Below are 13,569 nucleotides of genomic sequence, written 5' to 3' on the forward strand. Positions count from 1 at the left end.
TATGACATGCCAAATTATCTATGATCTTAACAACACTGTGCTAAATAGGTCTAGTTGAAAATGAGTATGAGGAGGGTCTGACCAGTTGTCCCAGACTGGACAGCTAATAGTATGGCTGAACTAGAATGCTTACTAGGCTAGCTTCTTCCAAATTTCAGCCAGATTTGTGATTTGCCATTCTCTGAAAATTGAGGCTTATAGTGTTTTCCAATGCCTTTTCTAAAACCCTTCCCTTTTTTCCTTCCTTCTCTACTTCTTCAGAAGCTGTTATTTTCTAATGTAGAACCCAAATTTGAGATTCTAATTCCTTACCCAGATGAATAATTCCATCTTCCATAATCAACTGGAATTATTTATACACATAGTACCATGATAATATGTCTATATTCTATTAAAGATCGAAGGTATCTTGAATACAAAAATTATATTTTCTTTTTCTCCTATATTTCCATTCATGATTAGAAACACATCTTTATACTTATATAATCTGAATGACAAGCAGATTCAGTATGTTTAATTCCATTTACTTTTATTTTTTTCCTAATTTATACAATAGAAATTTAATGATAGATTTCAAGTACATTACTTATTATATTTTGGATTCTTTGTAACAACATGAATTTCTAAAGTTTGAGGCAATATTAGAATAGTATCTACTGAGTCTCAGAATCCTGCTGCATACTAATACTGATTACATTGTAAATCTTGGGCAGAAACATTATAAATTAGGACCATCAGGAATTGAAAGAATATACAATCTCTTCAGTAATTAGTATTTTCTTTAAGCTCTTAGCTAAGTTTTGGAAGAAAAAAACATGTTTCTTCAAAAATAACATTTAAATACATATGTCCTTGTTTCTATATTAAAATATTTGTTAATATATTTCTAAAGTGCCTCTTTGTAATATTCTTTATGAATGATATAAATTGATTGTAATAACAATACAATAGAGAAAGTTTTCTCAAATGCACACGTAGTATGGTAAATGTATGTAAAGCATAGGTTTCTAGAAGTCCCTTCTAAAAAGAACAGAAAACTCAAATATTATAAGTATCATTTTCAACTTTATGTTGGTTAATAAGAAGAAACGGAACTAGATTAGTTATTTTTCACATAATGTGTGAATTTCATAAATACATTATAGAACTAGTTTTTGCAAAGCAGAAATAATAAAACATAAATAGTACTTTGATAACCAAGAATCCAAACCACTTACATTTTATGGTACATCAAAATTCTAAAGACTAGGAAAATCAAAAATTCCTGAAGATAGTTGGATTTAATTTTTAAGTAGTGATAAAAAGCAAATAATTATAAAAATCACTAGATAGAATAGTCATAGAATTAAAATAATAGTAAACATACTTGGTATTTAATTCAGCAAATTAAGTTTACCTGTGAAAGTGCTTTATTTAATATTTTTATAATTCACATAGAATTCCAGTTCAGTAAAATTTAATTAATTTCAGTACTAATTTTTTAGAATTAGTTACAATTTGTTGGGGGTTGCAAGGATATGTGCCTATACTAATTATATAAAAAAATTTTATAAGGAAGTAAATGATTTTTAAATGCACCATATATGATGACTAATATATTGATTGATTTTAAAAAGCTTTTAAATTAACATAATATGCTGGGACAATTTTTATTAGACCAACTTTACTGATCTAATGAAAGATGTCATTTATTGAGTATTTATGACTTGCCAAATTATCTGTAATTTTAACAACACTGCTAAATAGGCCTAATCGAAAAAGAGTATTATGAGGTTCTAAAAAGTTGTCCCACACCAGACAGCTAATTATATGGCTGAATGAGGATGCTTAACTAGGCCAGCTGATTCCAAAGCTGATGAATAAATAGAAGCTTAAAGGATTCCTTATAGTCTAGGTGAGTGGCTATCTCAGATTCAGAAAGACTAAACTAAAATTTCCTTGTCTTGATATCAACATATTGAATTAAAATGTCAATGACTCAATATAATGGATTTTTTAAATATTTTCCAAATGACTTTGATGATCAGCAAAATATGAAAATCTAGGTAAAGATGAAAGCCAAGGACACTACAATTAGCCACTGAATCAGAAAGAAAGTATGTATTTTATTTCTATCCTGCTATTTAAAAACTGTTAGGCAAGTCCTATAATTTTTAATGAATTGCCATGTGGTGTCTCCTTTGTCTCTTCATTTCTTGGTATGAATAATGCTGGCTACTGATGGCAGGAAGTGGCAAGTACTACCAGCAATGCTGGGAAATCACCCCAAACCAACATCAGTTCTAAACCACTACAAAATCTTATTTCACAGATGCTTCTTTAACTAGTGCCTCAAAAACAAATAGCTTGCCCCCTATTCTGCATTCTGGATTATGTTTTGTGATGTGTCTTTCATAATTTTCCAGCAATAATCCTCAGTGAGCCTTGGTTAGGCAGGCTATAGGACCATGGTCCTTTTTTTTTCTCTAAAGGTGAGACATATTTTAGTGACATTTTCTCCCTAGCACTCAAGCATCAGCTCCTTCAGGCTGAGTCAGAAGGTGATCCAAATGACTTATACTCCAGTACTTCTTCCTGATCCTGAGGATTTTTAATGGCTCATATTAAATACTGTAGCCACCTTTCCATGACAGTGAATTCTTTTCCAGAGGTTGACTTGATATCTTCTCTAACTCAGTCCCCCAAACAACTTCTCAACTTATCTTAAAATAATGTCTATGAATGATACAGCATTATAGTGATTACAATATACATTATTATTATTTTTTAAAGATTTTATTTATTTTTTCATGAAAGACACAGAGGGAAAGAGAGGCAGAGACACAGGCCGAGGGAGAAGCAGGCTTCATACAGGAAGCCTGATGTAGGACTTGATCCTGGTACCCTGGGATCACACCCTGAGCCAAAGGCAGGTGCTCAACCGCTGAGCCACCCAGGTGTCCCAATATAGAGTAAATTATGAGCTGTACTCTATATTGTACACTATGCATATTATATATCTAGTGCATATGTGTATTATATGTATATACACACATAGAATTTTTTTTTATTTAACTTTCATCTATCCCCCATTTATTTTGCAGCAAAAAAAAATTATGAAGTGGTTGTAAATTATTAAAATTGTGTGGAGTAAGACATTAAGACAGAGAAGTTAGCTAATTTGCCCAAGATAAAAGAGTTAATATATTACAGGTGAGATTAAGGATCTAGGCATTTTGGTTTAGAACTAACATTCTTTATGGTGGCAATATTTATATTGTCTGTCTCTGCCTTTCTTCTTTCTCCATATTAAATTGATATAGTCATATAAATGCAATATATGCAACTGTTTCATTTAAATATGAATGAATAAGTCTAAAGCCACAAAAGAAGATGTGTTACTATTCAAATGGTTTAAGTATATTAGCCTGAGGATTTCTTTTCACTTTGGATGGTTTCTTATAAAAGGTCAAGTTAATAAAAATTACTTACTTTTTCTACTCAATTAGTCATATATGTATAATATATCCACCTTGTGGTTGGTACTATGTTTGTCAGATTATTAAAATAGAAAAGTAAAACAGAAAAATCTTATTGGTGATCTGAGAGAGCTTTTAGTTTTACTTATGGGCAAAATTAACACAGATTAAAATTAGATGTCAATAAAGTAATAAATTATATGTTCTACTCTACTACCAAAGAAAAGGCAAATTAATTTTAATTATCAATGAGGAGATGGGACTTGAGTTCAATGCTGAAGGGTGGTGGGACTCTAAAATCATCAAAATACATGGAATTTTCTAGAATATGTTTTTTGAATATCCTATAAATACGAAAATGTTTACATTTAGGATGATATATTTGGAAAGAGATAAAATGGAATAGATCTGGTGTGAATTCCCAGGCACTGCTCAGTAATATGGAGTGATTCTCATTGCATACATAGGTTTATTCATTCAGAAATAATGTTGAGTGAAAGCATTTGTGCAGCGTCCTGAGCAGGGTATGTTTTCTGTTGCTGAACAATTTTTACCTCCTTTTCTAATGGTAATATAAAATTCTTTTAAGATAGAAATTATATATTAGCTCTCCAACCATATAGAGCCTGCAAATGGACAAAGTAGCCTGGATGAAAGGGAGATTCTCAAGTGTAAGCAAATTCAACCATGGCCTACATAATTACAAAGAAATAGCTTAGGAGAAAAATAAAATGGTGTCTGTGTGTGTGTGTGTGTGTGTGTGTGCATTTTTCATTATTTGCACATAAAATTTAAAATACTTGTGATGGCAAGAGTACTTACATTTAGTTCTTATTAAAATTTTTTTTAGCAGATTCTGATTATTACTCTTACCCTAGGAGTCTAGAGACCTACATAATTTTAGCTGTAGTTAAAACAAAAATAAATTTTTGTAGTTTTGGTTTTCTAATTACACATAGGTTATGCATTTAGAGTAATGAACATTTTCACTTATCTAAATAAGTGACATTATAAAGACACAGATTAAAACTGGTTTGCTCTACATATACTGTAGAGGAAAAATAGTAATCAAATTACTGTAATGAAGATGCACTCTAATAGATTCAATGAGGATTTTACTACTGAGTAGTTGATAATCTTGAGTGATAATGACTTTTGTATATCTACCAAGCTTAATCTTTAAAAAATTAGTGTTCTATCCTTTATAAAAAGATCTAACCTTATGTTAAATAAATATTGTCAAGATTAATATATTTGTCATTTTGACCTCAGATGTCCAAATTGCAATGTAATCACAAAATATTTCTAAGGACATTTTAAATTAAGGGAGGAAATACATAATTGTAGCATTCATTCATGCAAAAAGCAAGTAGAATAGATTGATTTGAACATGAAGGTAAGTTAGAGAAAAACAAGCAATGTTCCTCATCTAAAAAAAAAAGTCTTGTTTACTTAAGAGTAATCATAAAAATAACTTCCATAGAACAAACACACATAATAAATCTAGATCTAAGGGAAAAGGCACATTATGAAAGACATATACAGATGCATTCACTTTGCTCAAATAATTTCCACAAGAAATAGTAATTGCACACACTTTTTTTGTCACCATGGAGCTAGGTTCTGGGGATAGAGAAACAAAGATAAAATCATTTTTGAGGAGCTAACAGCCTGCCATGGAAAATAGTTATTTGAACTTATAAAAAGATGTACAACTACCATAATGGAATATACAGTTGATTAAAAAAAAAAGAACTAAACTAAGAAGTAAATTTCTCCAACTATTTTAGCACAGGGTGTTGGTACTGGAAGGGTATTGGAGTTGGCAGATGGTAACTGAGAATGCACCCTGCAGAATTGATTACTAAGCTGAGTATAAAATAATCATATTAGATGATATCTAGGTCTATAAGGACAACTACCCAAAATGGGTGCCATGAACATATGCAGGAGATAAGCACTGTTTTAGAAACACCTAAATGATTATATTTTTCTAAACACCAATTTGAATTAGACAGCAGGGGCAGTTATTGGAGAAATAAGGGGCTATATCTAAAAAAAATGTCAAAAAATGTAAACTATTCAAAAGGCAATTATGTTATTCCAACTAGTCTGGCACCAACTATACATACTATGATTCAATTCTGATACTAATCACATTGAGTTGGCACAGACCCACAGATGAAGGGCAGAGTCCTCTACAAAAGACTTCTTTCACTTCAGATGCCAGCTGCAAGTCTTGAGGGCATCCTCAGACCCTCCCACTTCTGGCCAACTGGCTACAAATTTAGGGGTTTCCACAATGATTCCCAGCAGGTTTAATAATATGTTAGAATGATTCACAATACACAGGAAAATACTATGTGCATAATTTCAGTTTTATTACACAGGGAATGCAGAACTTCTGTGCACTCTCCTTAGGGAATCAAGGAGTGTCACCCTCCTAGCACATTAATGTGTTCACCCACAAGGAACCTCTACTAGGTTTGGGCATACAGAGAATAAATTGAGATTTCATTATATGAAATGATATATGATTGATTAAATCTGTCCATGTATTTGAATTCAATCTCCAGCTACCTTCCTCTTCTTAGAATTTGGGCTAGCTCAATGTTCTAACACATTAATCAGGAGATTGTTCTTTCTGATGACCAGCCCCCATTCTGAAGCTATGTAGGGGCTGACCATGAGTAACATCATGAAGACGTTTCAATATTTATCAAAACTTGACTAATATTGTTTCATCCATTTACCTTTTTTCTTTCCTCACATTATTTTGAGTCAAATCATAGATACCATTTGTTTATAAGATTTTTAAATTATTTGTTGTAACTTGGCTTTGCTCTTAGTCACAAACATTATTAAAGACTAAAGCACAGGGCAGCCCCGGTGGCACAGTGGTTTAGCACCGCCTGCAATCCAGGGTGTGATCTTGGAGACCCTGGATCGAGTCCCAGATGCATTCACTTTGCTCAAATAATTTCCACAAGAAATAGTCATTGCACACACTTTTTTGTGCTCTCTGCATGGTGCCTGCTTCTCCCTCTGCCTGTGTCTCTGCCTCTCTCTCTGTGTCTCTATGAATAAATAAATAAAATCTTTAAAAAAAAGACGAGAGCACAAAGAAATACAAAGAATGAAATAAAACTGTGTAATAGAAAACATGATCTTATTAACTCTAAGTATACATGAAAATTTAAACAGGCCACTTTAGGGCTATGACAAAAGTGAAGGGGAGCTATGATCTTTAGAGTCAAAAAGTTTAGGCATTATTAGCAAATGTTAACTAATTTTACAGTCATCAATTTGACTACTGTATTTTTCCACCTTCCATTTATAGAAGCAGATAAAATACTTTACAATATATTTTACCAGCTCAGCATATAGTGTATGGATTATATCAAAGTAGTAACCAGGGGCACCTGGGTGGCTCAGTCGGTTAAGCACCTGACTCTTGATTTCTGCTGGGGTCATGATCTCGGGGTTGTGAGACTGAGCCCCTTGTTGGCTCCAGAGTTTGCTTGAGATTTTCTCCTTCTCCCTGGGCCCCAACCCCCTACTTATGTACACTCTCTCTCAAATAAGTAATTAAATTCTTTTTTAAAAAATGTAGTCATTTGGGTCCTGTGGAAACCCTGTAAAAAATAGTACTTTAGGCATCTGCTAATTTTTTTAAATGGAAAAAAAAAACAGTTTGCTGTTTTGGAGTGGTACAAATTTAAATTATTGCAAAATACAAAGAGATGCAGAAATGTTTACCACTCTGACAACATGTTAGTAAATAAAAGTTTGATTTAAAGTAATATAAGTGAAACCTTTAAGAACAAATTTAGAACCAAATAAATTATGAAAACAGAACTGCCAATTGATTATGAAAGCAAATTTTTTCTTTTTGTTAATTTGTTGTTGAATTTCAATGCTATAACATTTTATAATTTATGTGGGGTTTTTTTTCCTCCTATAATGAACATCAACTAAATTTAATACATTGCTAAATGGGAAAATGTTTGCTACTCTAAAATAAAGCACTTTGTTAAAATGACTAAATATTAAACATTCCTAGAGAAATCCTTTTAAAAGATTTCCTAGAAGAGAGAAGATTAAGAAATGTTGCTCAATTTGTAGATATTTTTATGAGTCAAATTAATTACAGGTGGGCTGCTAAGAATGGTATATACCAAATTATTTATTATTGGGATTTGTTCATATAATTGTGAAAAGGGTTAAACAATTTAGCTATAACTATTATTTCTTGTCAGGTGGTGACTCTAAAGAAATGAGGGCATGCAGTACATCAGGAAATATATAGTGTCAGAGCAAAGACAAACTAAAACTTGTGAAGATAAGCTAAAACCTATGAGGATGAACTGGAAACCATATTAGCCTCTCCACACCTCAAATTATTCAACTTCAATGATAGGGATGATTTGCAGAAGAGACTGGTGCTGTTTGTCAAGGGCATAAATAAAAATCTGGCTCAGGAGTCAGTGGAGCTGGAGGAGGAGATCTAGCAGATGGCAGAGGAGGTGGAAGCCCAGTTACGGTTTCATGCCAACAAGGTGAGTCAGCAAATATGAGACACTGTGCATGAGCTATAATTGTATCCGATCCTACACTGACACCCGGAGCCTCAATCTAGCTGTTGTTCACTTCCACCTTCTAAATCTTACACATAATGTTTTTCTTATGGCCAAGCTTAGCCCAGAATATAGAGGGAAAGAAACTCTGGGAAATAGCATTCCAGCTTAGTTAAATTGACACAATAGAAAAACTATCAATATTCTTTTGCCATCCTGAAATCTATATGCACTTTTATAACCACAAATGAATTCTAAAATCATACTTCCTCTTAAAATGATGCTACATACTAACCTTCTTCCCAAATTCACTGAGACCTTATATTTGTCTTTGGTTGATGCTTATTCCTCTTCAGGATGAGTCACACTTTGACATTCTGTAACCTAAATATTGAGATACAAGGTTAGCCACTGTTACCATGTCTTATATTGCTGATTGTGAGGAAAAATGCTTAAATTGGTCTCTTACTAAAATAAATAACTATTACTCAACTATTGTAGACCTCATGTCAGGCATTTAGTCATGAGTTCATAATTGGTGTTTTTCACTACCTTTTCCCACTCTCATTCTGTATTGCCTTTATTCCCAGCAATCACCTCAGCCCACTGTGGTTTCTTGTCTGGTTGAATAAGCAAAACCTTTAAAGTGGTGGGGTCATTACACATTCTGACTGAACTGGATTGATGTGATTTCCCATGGACTCTAATCATAGGATTTGGGAGTGCCCGTAAGATCCCCGGAAAACCAAGCATTCTTCTCCTTACCTCCTATTTCCTAATTGCATCACAGTTTCTCTTTTATACTTAGGACCAACTCCCCCCACCCATCTGCCAGCCCGCCCAGCCACAGAGCAACCCTTCCTATCCTATTTATCTACTGGCATGAGTAGCTCTAAGAGGTTACATGGTATATTCAGTTGGCAATTATTTGAAATCATTGGTGTGTCTCCCTGTGGAAGCTGGGTTTTATTTAATGATACTGAATCTGTGATATAAAAACACATGTTCTCATGTATAAAAGTAATATTTAAGATTTTTTTACTCCTTTTTGTTACACTTGCCCGGTCTGTGTATAATGATATAGAATGAGTTACAAAGCTTTCTGTTAACCCCGCCTTCCAACCTAAACCTATTTTAGCAATTTTTAAATAATCTGTAAATTATCTATCGTTTGGTGGTTCAGTGGTGTTCTTTCCTGAATACATTTGGCTTTATTTAGCCCCTTCAGTTGGTCATTAAGTTCCTTTTCAATTTTTTTTAATCTCTTCATATTTTCTGTTACATTTTGAAAATGAAACTTCCCCTTAAGTAATTAACCTCCTGGCTAATCAATGCAGTCCTGACTGTTCTCTCAGATTTTAATATTACTCTGTGGTCACACTGGGAAAAATCCTCTTTTTGGATGCCAATTCTTTCAGTTTTTAGGTTCTAAGTTTTTATTGCTACATTTCATCATTAATCATATGTGCCTTATTTTGTGAAAACCTAAAGTTATTCTTGTAGAAATATAGTTCTCTACCACGTATATGTATAGAATTCCTTCATCACTGTTTTATAAGTGTTGCATTCTATTTCCTTGTTTTTAATTTTGTTCATCTTTTGAATGCAAAATATATAAAAATGTCCGGAGAATAGTGTGACACACATGTATCTCAAATAAGAACAAATTTATGTTGAAATCCTATGCCCATTGCATTGATATTAGATGATGGACCCATTGGGAGGTTATTAAGGCATAAGGGTGGAGCCCTCACAAATGACATTAATGTCTTCATTACAAGAGGCTCTCTAGGGGCACCTGCTTGGCTTGGTGATTGAGCATCTGCCTTTGGCTCAGGTTGTGATCCCATGGTCCTGGGATCAAGTATCGCATTGGGCTCCCTGCTTCTCCCTCTGCCTATGGCTCTGCCTCTCATTCTATGTGTCTCTCATGAATAAATAAATAAAATCCTTAAAAAAGAGGCCCTTGAGAGCTCCTTTGCCCCTTCAATCATATGAGGATATAAGAAGTCTGGGACCCTGAATCACGGGTCCTCTCCTGACCACACTGGTCCTCAGAATAGTGAGCAATCTGTTTTTTTATAAGCCATGCAGTCTGTGGTATTTTGCCTGGACAGACTAAAATACCACTTATAGAATCAACCATGAAGTCATTGAATATACTTAAAGTAGGCATATTAACATTTTTATTGTTCATTCTACTTATTTAATAAATCTTTCCCTGGTGCCTAATATGTGGCTGACAATGGTCTAGACATTGGGAACCCGGCAGTGTATAAAACATAGTTTTTGCCTTCTTGGCATTTATATATATTGCCTCTAACTTTCTTGATATGTTCACATGTCAAATGGTCTTATACTCCACTGCTCTTCAGACATTCAATTACAGGTTTATTCTCTAGATCTTTTCATGATCAGTAACAGCCACCTCCTCAGACTAATCTCACTTGCAAGTACATCAGTATCTGATTAACACCTCCTTTCCACCTCACTAACTATATTACTGCAATTACAACAATCCTTCTAACCCACCATAGTCTACAACTAATACTTCCAACTATTTACTGTCTATTAATACTAATATCTTCTTTATCCCCATAACCTGATTAAATTTCATGATCATTCACTGTACTCATTCTGTGGCAAACATCCTCATTCCTTTCAACTCTTATTTTTTCATGCTCAGTTGCTGAAGCTGCACCCCTGGCCTGGAACTATAATGCTGAATATGGCTAAAGGCAAACTAATCTTGCTGAATCTTCCAGTTTAGATTCATGATCAATGATTTCAATTGAACACTCACTGCTCTCCCACAATCACATTTTATTTCTCTAATCCATCCCTTCTCCCAGGCTGAAAGATGACTATTTTACATCTTTTTGGATTTCAAACATTTAACATTTCCTGCTTCTACTTACACTCTACTAATACCCCTACTTTATATTTTACCAACAGAATAGAATACAGAAGAGAATATCCATAAACTCTCATAATTTTATCTACCTCGTGTCCATGCACATACCATCTGTTCTGTCATATTGCCATTAATGAAGTGCCAGACTTCTTCTAGATTTAACACTTTTACTTACACATCCAATTCCACATCCTTGGTAATGTTTCAAACCATTGCTCCAAGATTTCTCCCTTTCTCTTTTGTATCATTTTTTTTTCCCTTGCTACTGAATCCATATTTACAGTATAAAACCTTTTTAAAAAAGTATTTTAGAGGGAGATAGAGCATGTGAGTGAGGGGAGGGGCAGAGGGAGAGAATCTCAAGCAGAATCCTTGCTGAGCATGGAACCCTACTCAGGGACTGGATCCTAGGACCCGAGACATGACCTGAGCCAAAATCAAGACTCAGGAGCTTAACTAAGCCGTTCTTATTATTTTCATGTTGAACAAAAGACAGGACTTCCCTCAATCTTATTTATTAATTTGTCCTTACTTCTCTCCCTTCCTTTGCAGCAAAACTTAACTTTATCATATATATATACCCTCTGACCTTATTTCCCTTCTTATCTTTCTCAAACCTGCTCCTGCCAGGCTTTTGCCACTATCACTATATCAAAATATCTGTAGTCAAGGTGCCAAGACATTAAATGATTTCTCAGCTGCTAAACAAAATGGTCAATTCTCCATTTTCCTCCTGAGCCACAGTAGCATCTCATATAATCTCTCTCCCTCTTTTTCTTTCTCTCTCTCTTTCTCCGCCTCCCCCACTTTCTCTCTCTCTCTTTCTCTCAAAGCCCTTTCCCCCCGTCCTCCAAGTATCTTCCAGGTTTGGTGTCTATCTCCCTGATCATTTCCTTGGATTCTTTCTCATTTCTTTGCAAATAGATCTTACAGTACTTCAGGTGTCTATCCCTGAAATATTTTTGGCCTACCTGCACTCACTCAGAAATTTCATTGTCTCATGCTGTATTTCCATACTCTGAAGAATTACAAAATTGTGTCTATAGCCAGAATCTCTTTCCCAAATTTGACTCAGTTATTTAAAGGCCTATTGACATAATCATATGAATGTCTAATAGATATTTCTCTAATAGATACTTACTTTTGGTAAAGTACCAAAAATTGAGACCTTAATTACTCTCCCACCTCCCACCCCAAATTCTTCTCTAGTATATTAGGGAAGAATTTTCCAAGTTCCTTATGTCTAGTTGGTCGCACCAAATCCGTTAGAGTTTTCTTAACTGATTCCTCCCCCCTCACATTATTCAAGTCTATTTAGTAATCTTATTTGCTTTACATTCAAAATTAATCTGAATCCAAACATTTCTAATACTTCTGATATTAGCATTCTGGTCCAAACCACCAAAATAGGTCAAAGGGAATACAGCTTGGACTGCCACACTACTTCACACTGATCCTGCCTTTTTAAAAATTATACTCCATTCTCTTTAAAGCAGTGGTCAGATCACATTGCTTTAGCTCAGAATCCTCCAGTGCTTTCTCATCTTGCTTCCAGGAAAAAGCATAACTTTTACAAGTTGACAAAGTGCTATGCAATCTCTAGATCTGTAGGCACATTATGGGTGTTTTGCACAGGTACCCTAGACTGCCCCCCCATCTCTACCCCATCCCTGTGACTCTACTTCTAATAGCACAAGACTGCAAGTCTCCACTGAGGATTGCCCTAAATGACTGTAGCCATTTAGGCCAATGACTGAGCCAATGAGCTGAGCGTCCCTGAGAATTTGTATTCCTTCAAGCAGTCTTTGGCTTGAGGACTAACTTGTGCTGGCATAAGAAAACCTAGCCATGTTGACTGCAATTGAGATCAGATCTGGAGGGTGATTTGTACTCTAGAACTCCCCTGCAAGATCACAGTCTTTCTTTGCTCCTTCCATATCCATTCTTGAGTACACCTCTCTTTTATCAAGTTCTTCTGGAGAACACTTCCATAATAAATAACCTGTGTGAATGTATACCCTCAAGGGTATGCTTCTGGAGACCCAAACCCAAGAAAATCCTCTATTCCAGTTACCTTCTGGGCCACATCTCCTATTACTATACCCCTCATTTTCTCAGCTTTAGGTCTTTCCTTCCCCCTTCTGGCTTTTCCCTATGAGAGCAAGCATGTTCCCTTCTCTGGCCCTTTGCATTTATTCCCTCTGCCCTCTTCATCCAAGTATGTTAAGCCTGGTGTTTCACCCTTTTTTTTTTTTTTTTGTTCGAAGTATACCTTCCCAGGGAGATCCTCACTTTTAAAATGCAGTGATATTCCTCACTCCCAGCACACACTGCTTCCTATCTTTCCATCTTTCTTTTCTCCATTGTAGTTATCAATCTCAAGTACAATGTGTTTTATGGATAACACTTATGTACTGCCTCCTACATCACAATGTGAACACCTTGAAGGTAGGTGTTCTCTACCTCCAGATCCTTCAACAGTCCCTGGTCCACTAATGTGCCAACTAGTTTTTAGATGAATTGGACATGTTTTTGAATGCATATATGTAAATGTTATTTTTTTTTACAGAAAATATATTCTACTCTATCATTGTGAAGCATGTTTTTTTGTCATTCACAT

General features: G+C 34.6%; 1 long non-coding RNA gene across 6 annotated transcripts in view; it reads right to left on the reverse strand.

The window, feature by feature from the left end:
* LOC144287852 (uncharacterized) overlaps positions 1-13,569 on the reverse strand; it is a 102,363-nt gene that overhangs the window by 72,567 nt on the left and 16,227 nt on the right. For all 6 annotated transcript variants that reach the window (XR_013355632.1, XR_013355633.1, XR_013355634.1 and 3 more), the window contains exon 2: positions 8,331-8,419. This is a non-coding gene — a long non-coding RNA (uncharacterized LOC144287852). The remainder of the gene's footprint in view (positions 1-8,330; positions 8,420-13,569) is intronic.

The sequence above is a fragment of the Canis aureus genome, chromosome 17 (genome assembly GCF_053574225.1).
Source record: "Canis aureus isolate CA01 chromosome 17, VMU_Caureus_v.1.0, whole genome shotgun sequence".
Lineage (NCBI taxonomy): Eukaryota > Metazoa > Chordata > Mammalia > Carnivora > Canidae > Canis > Canis aureus.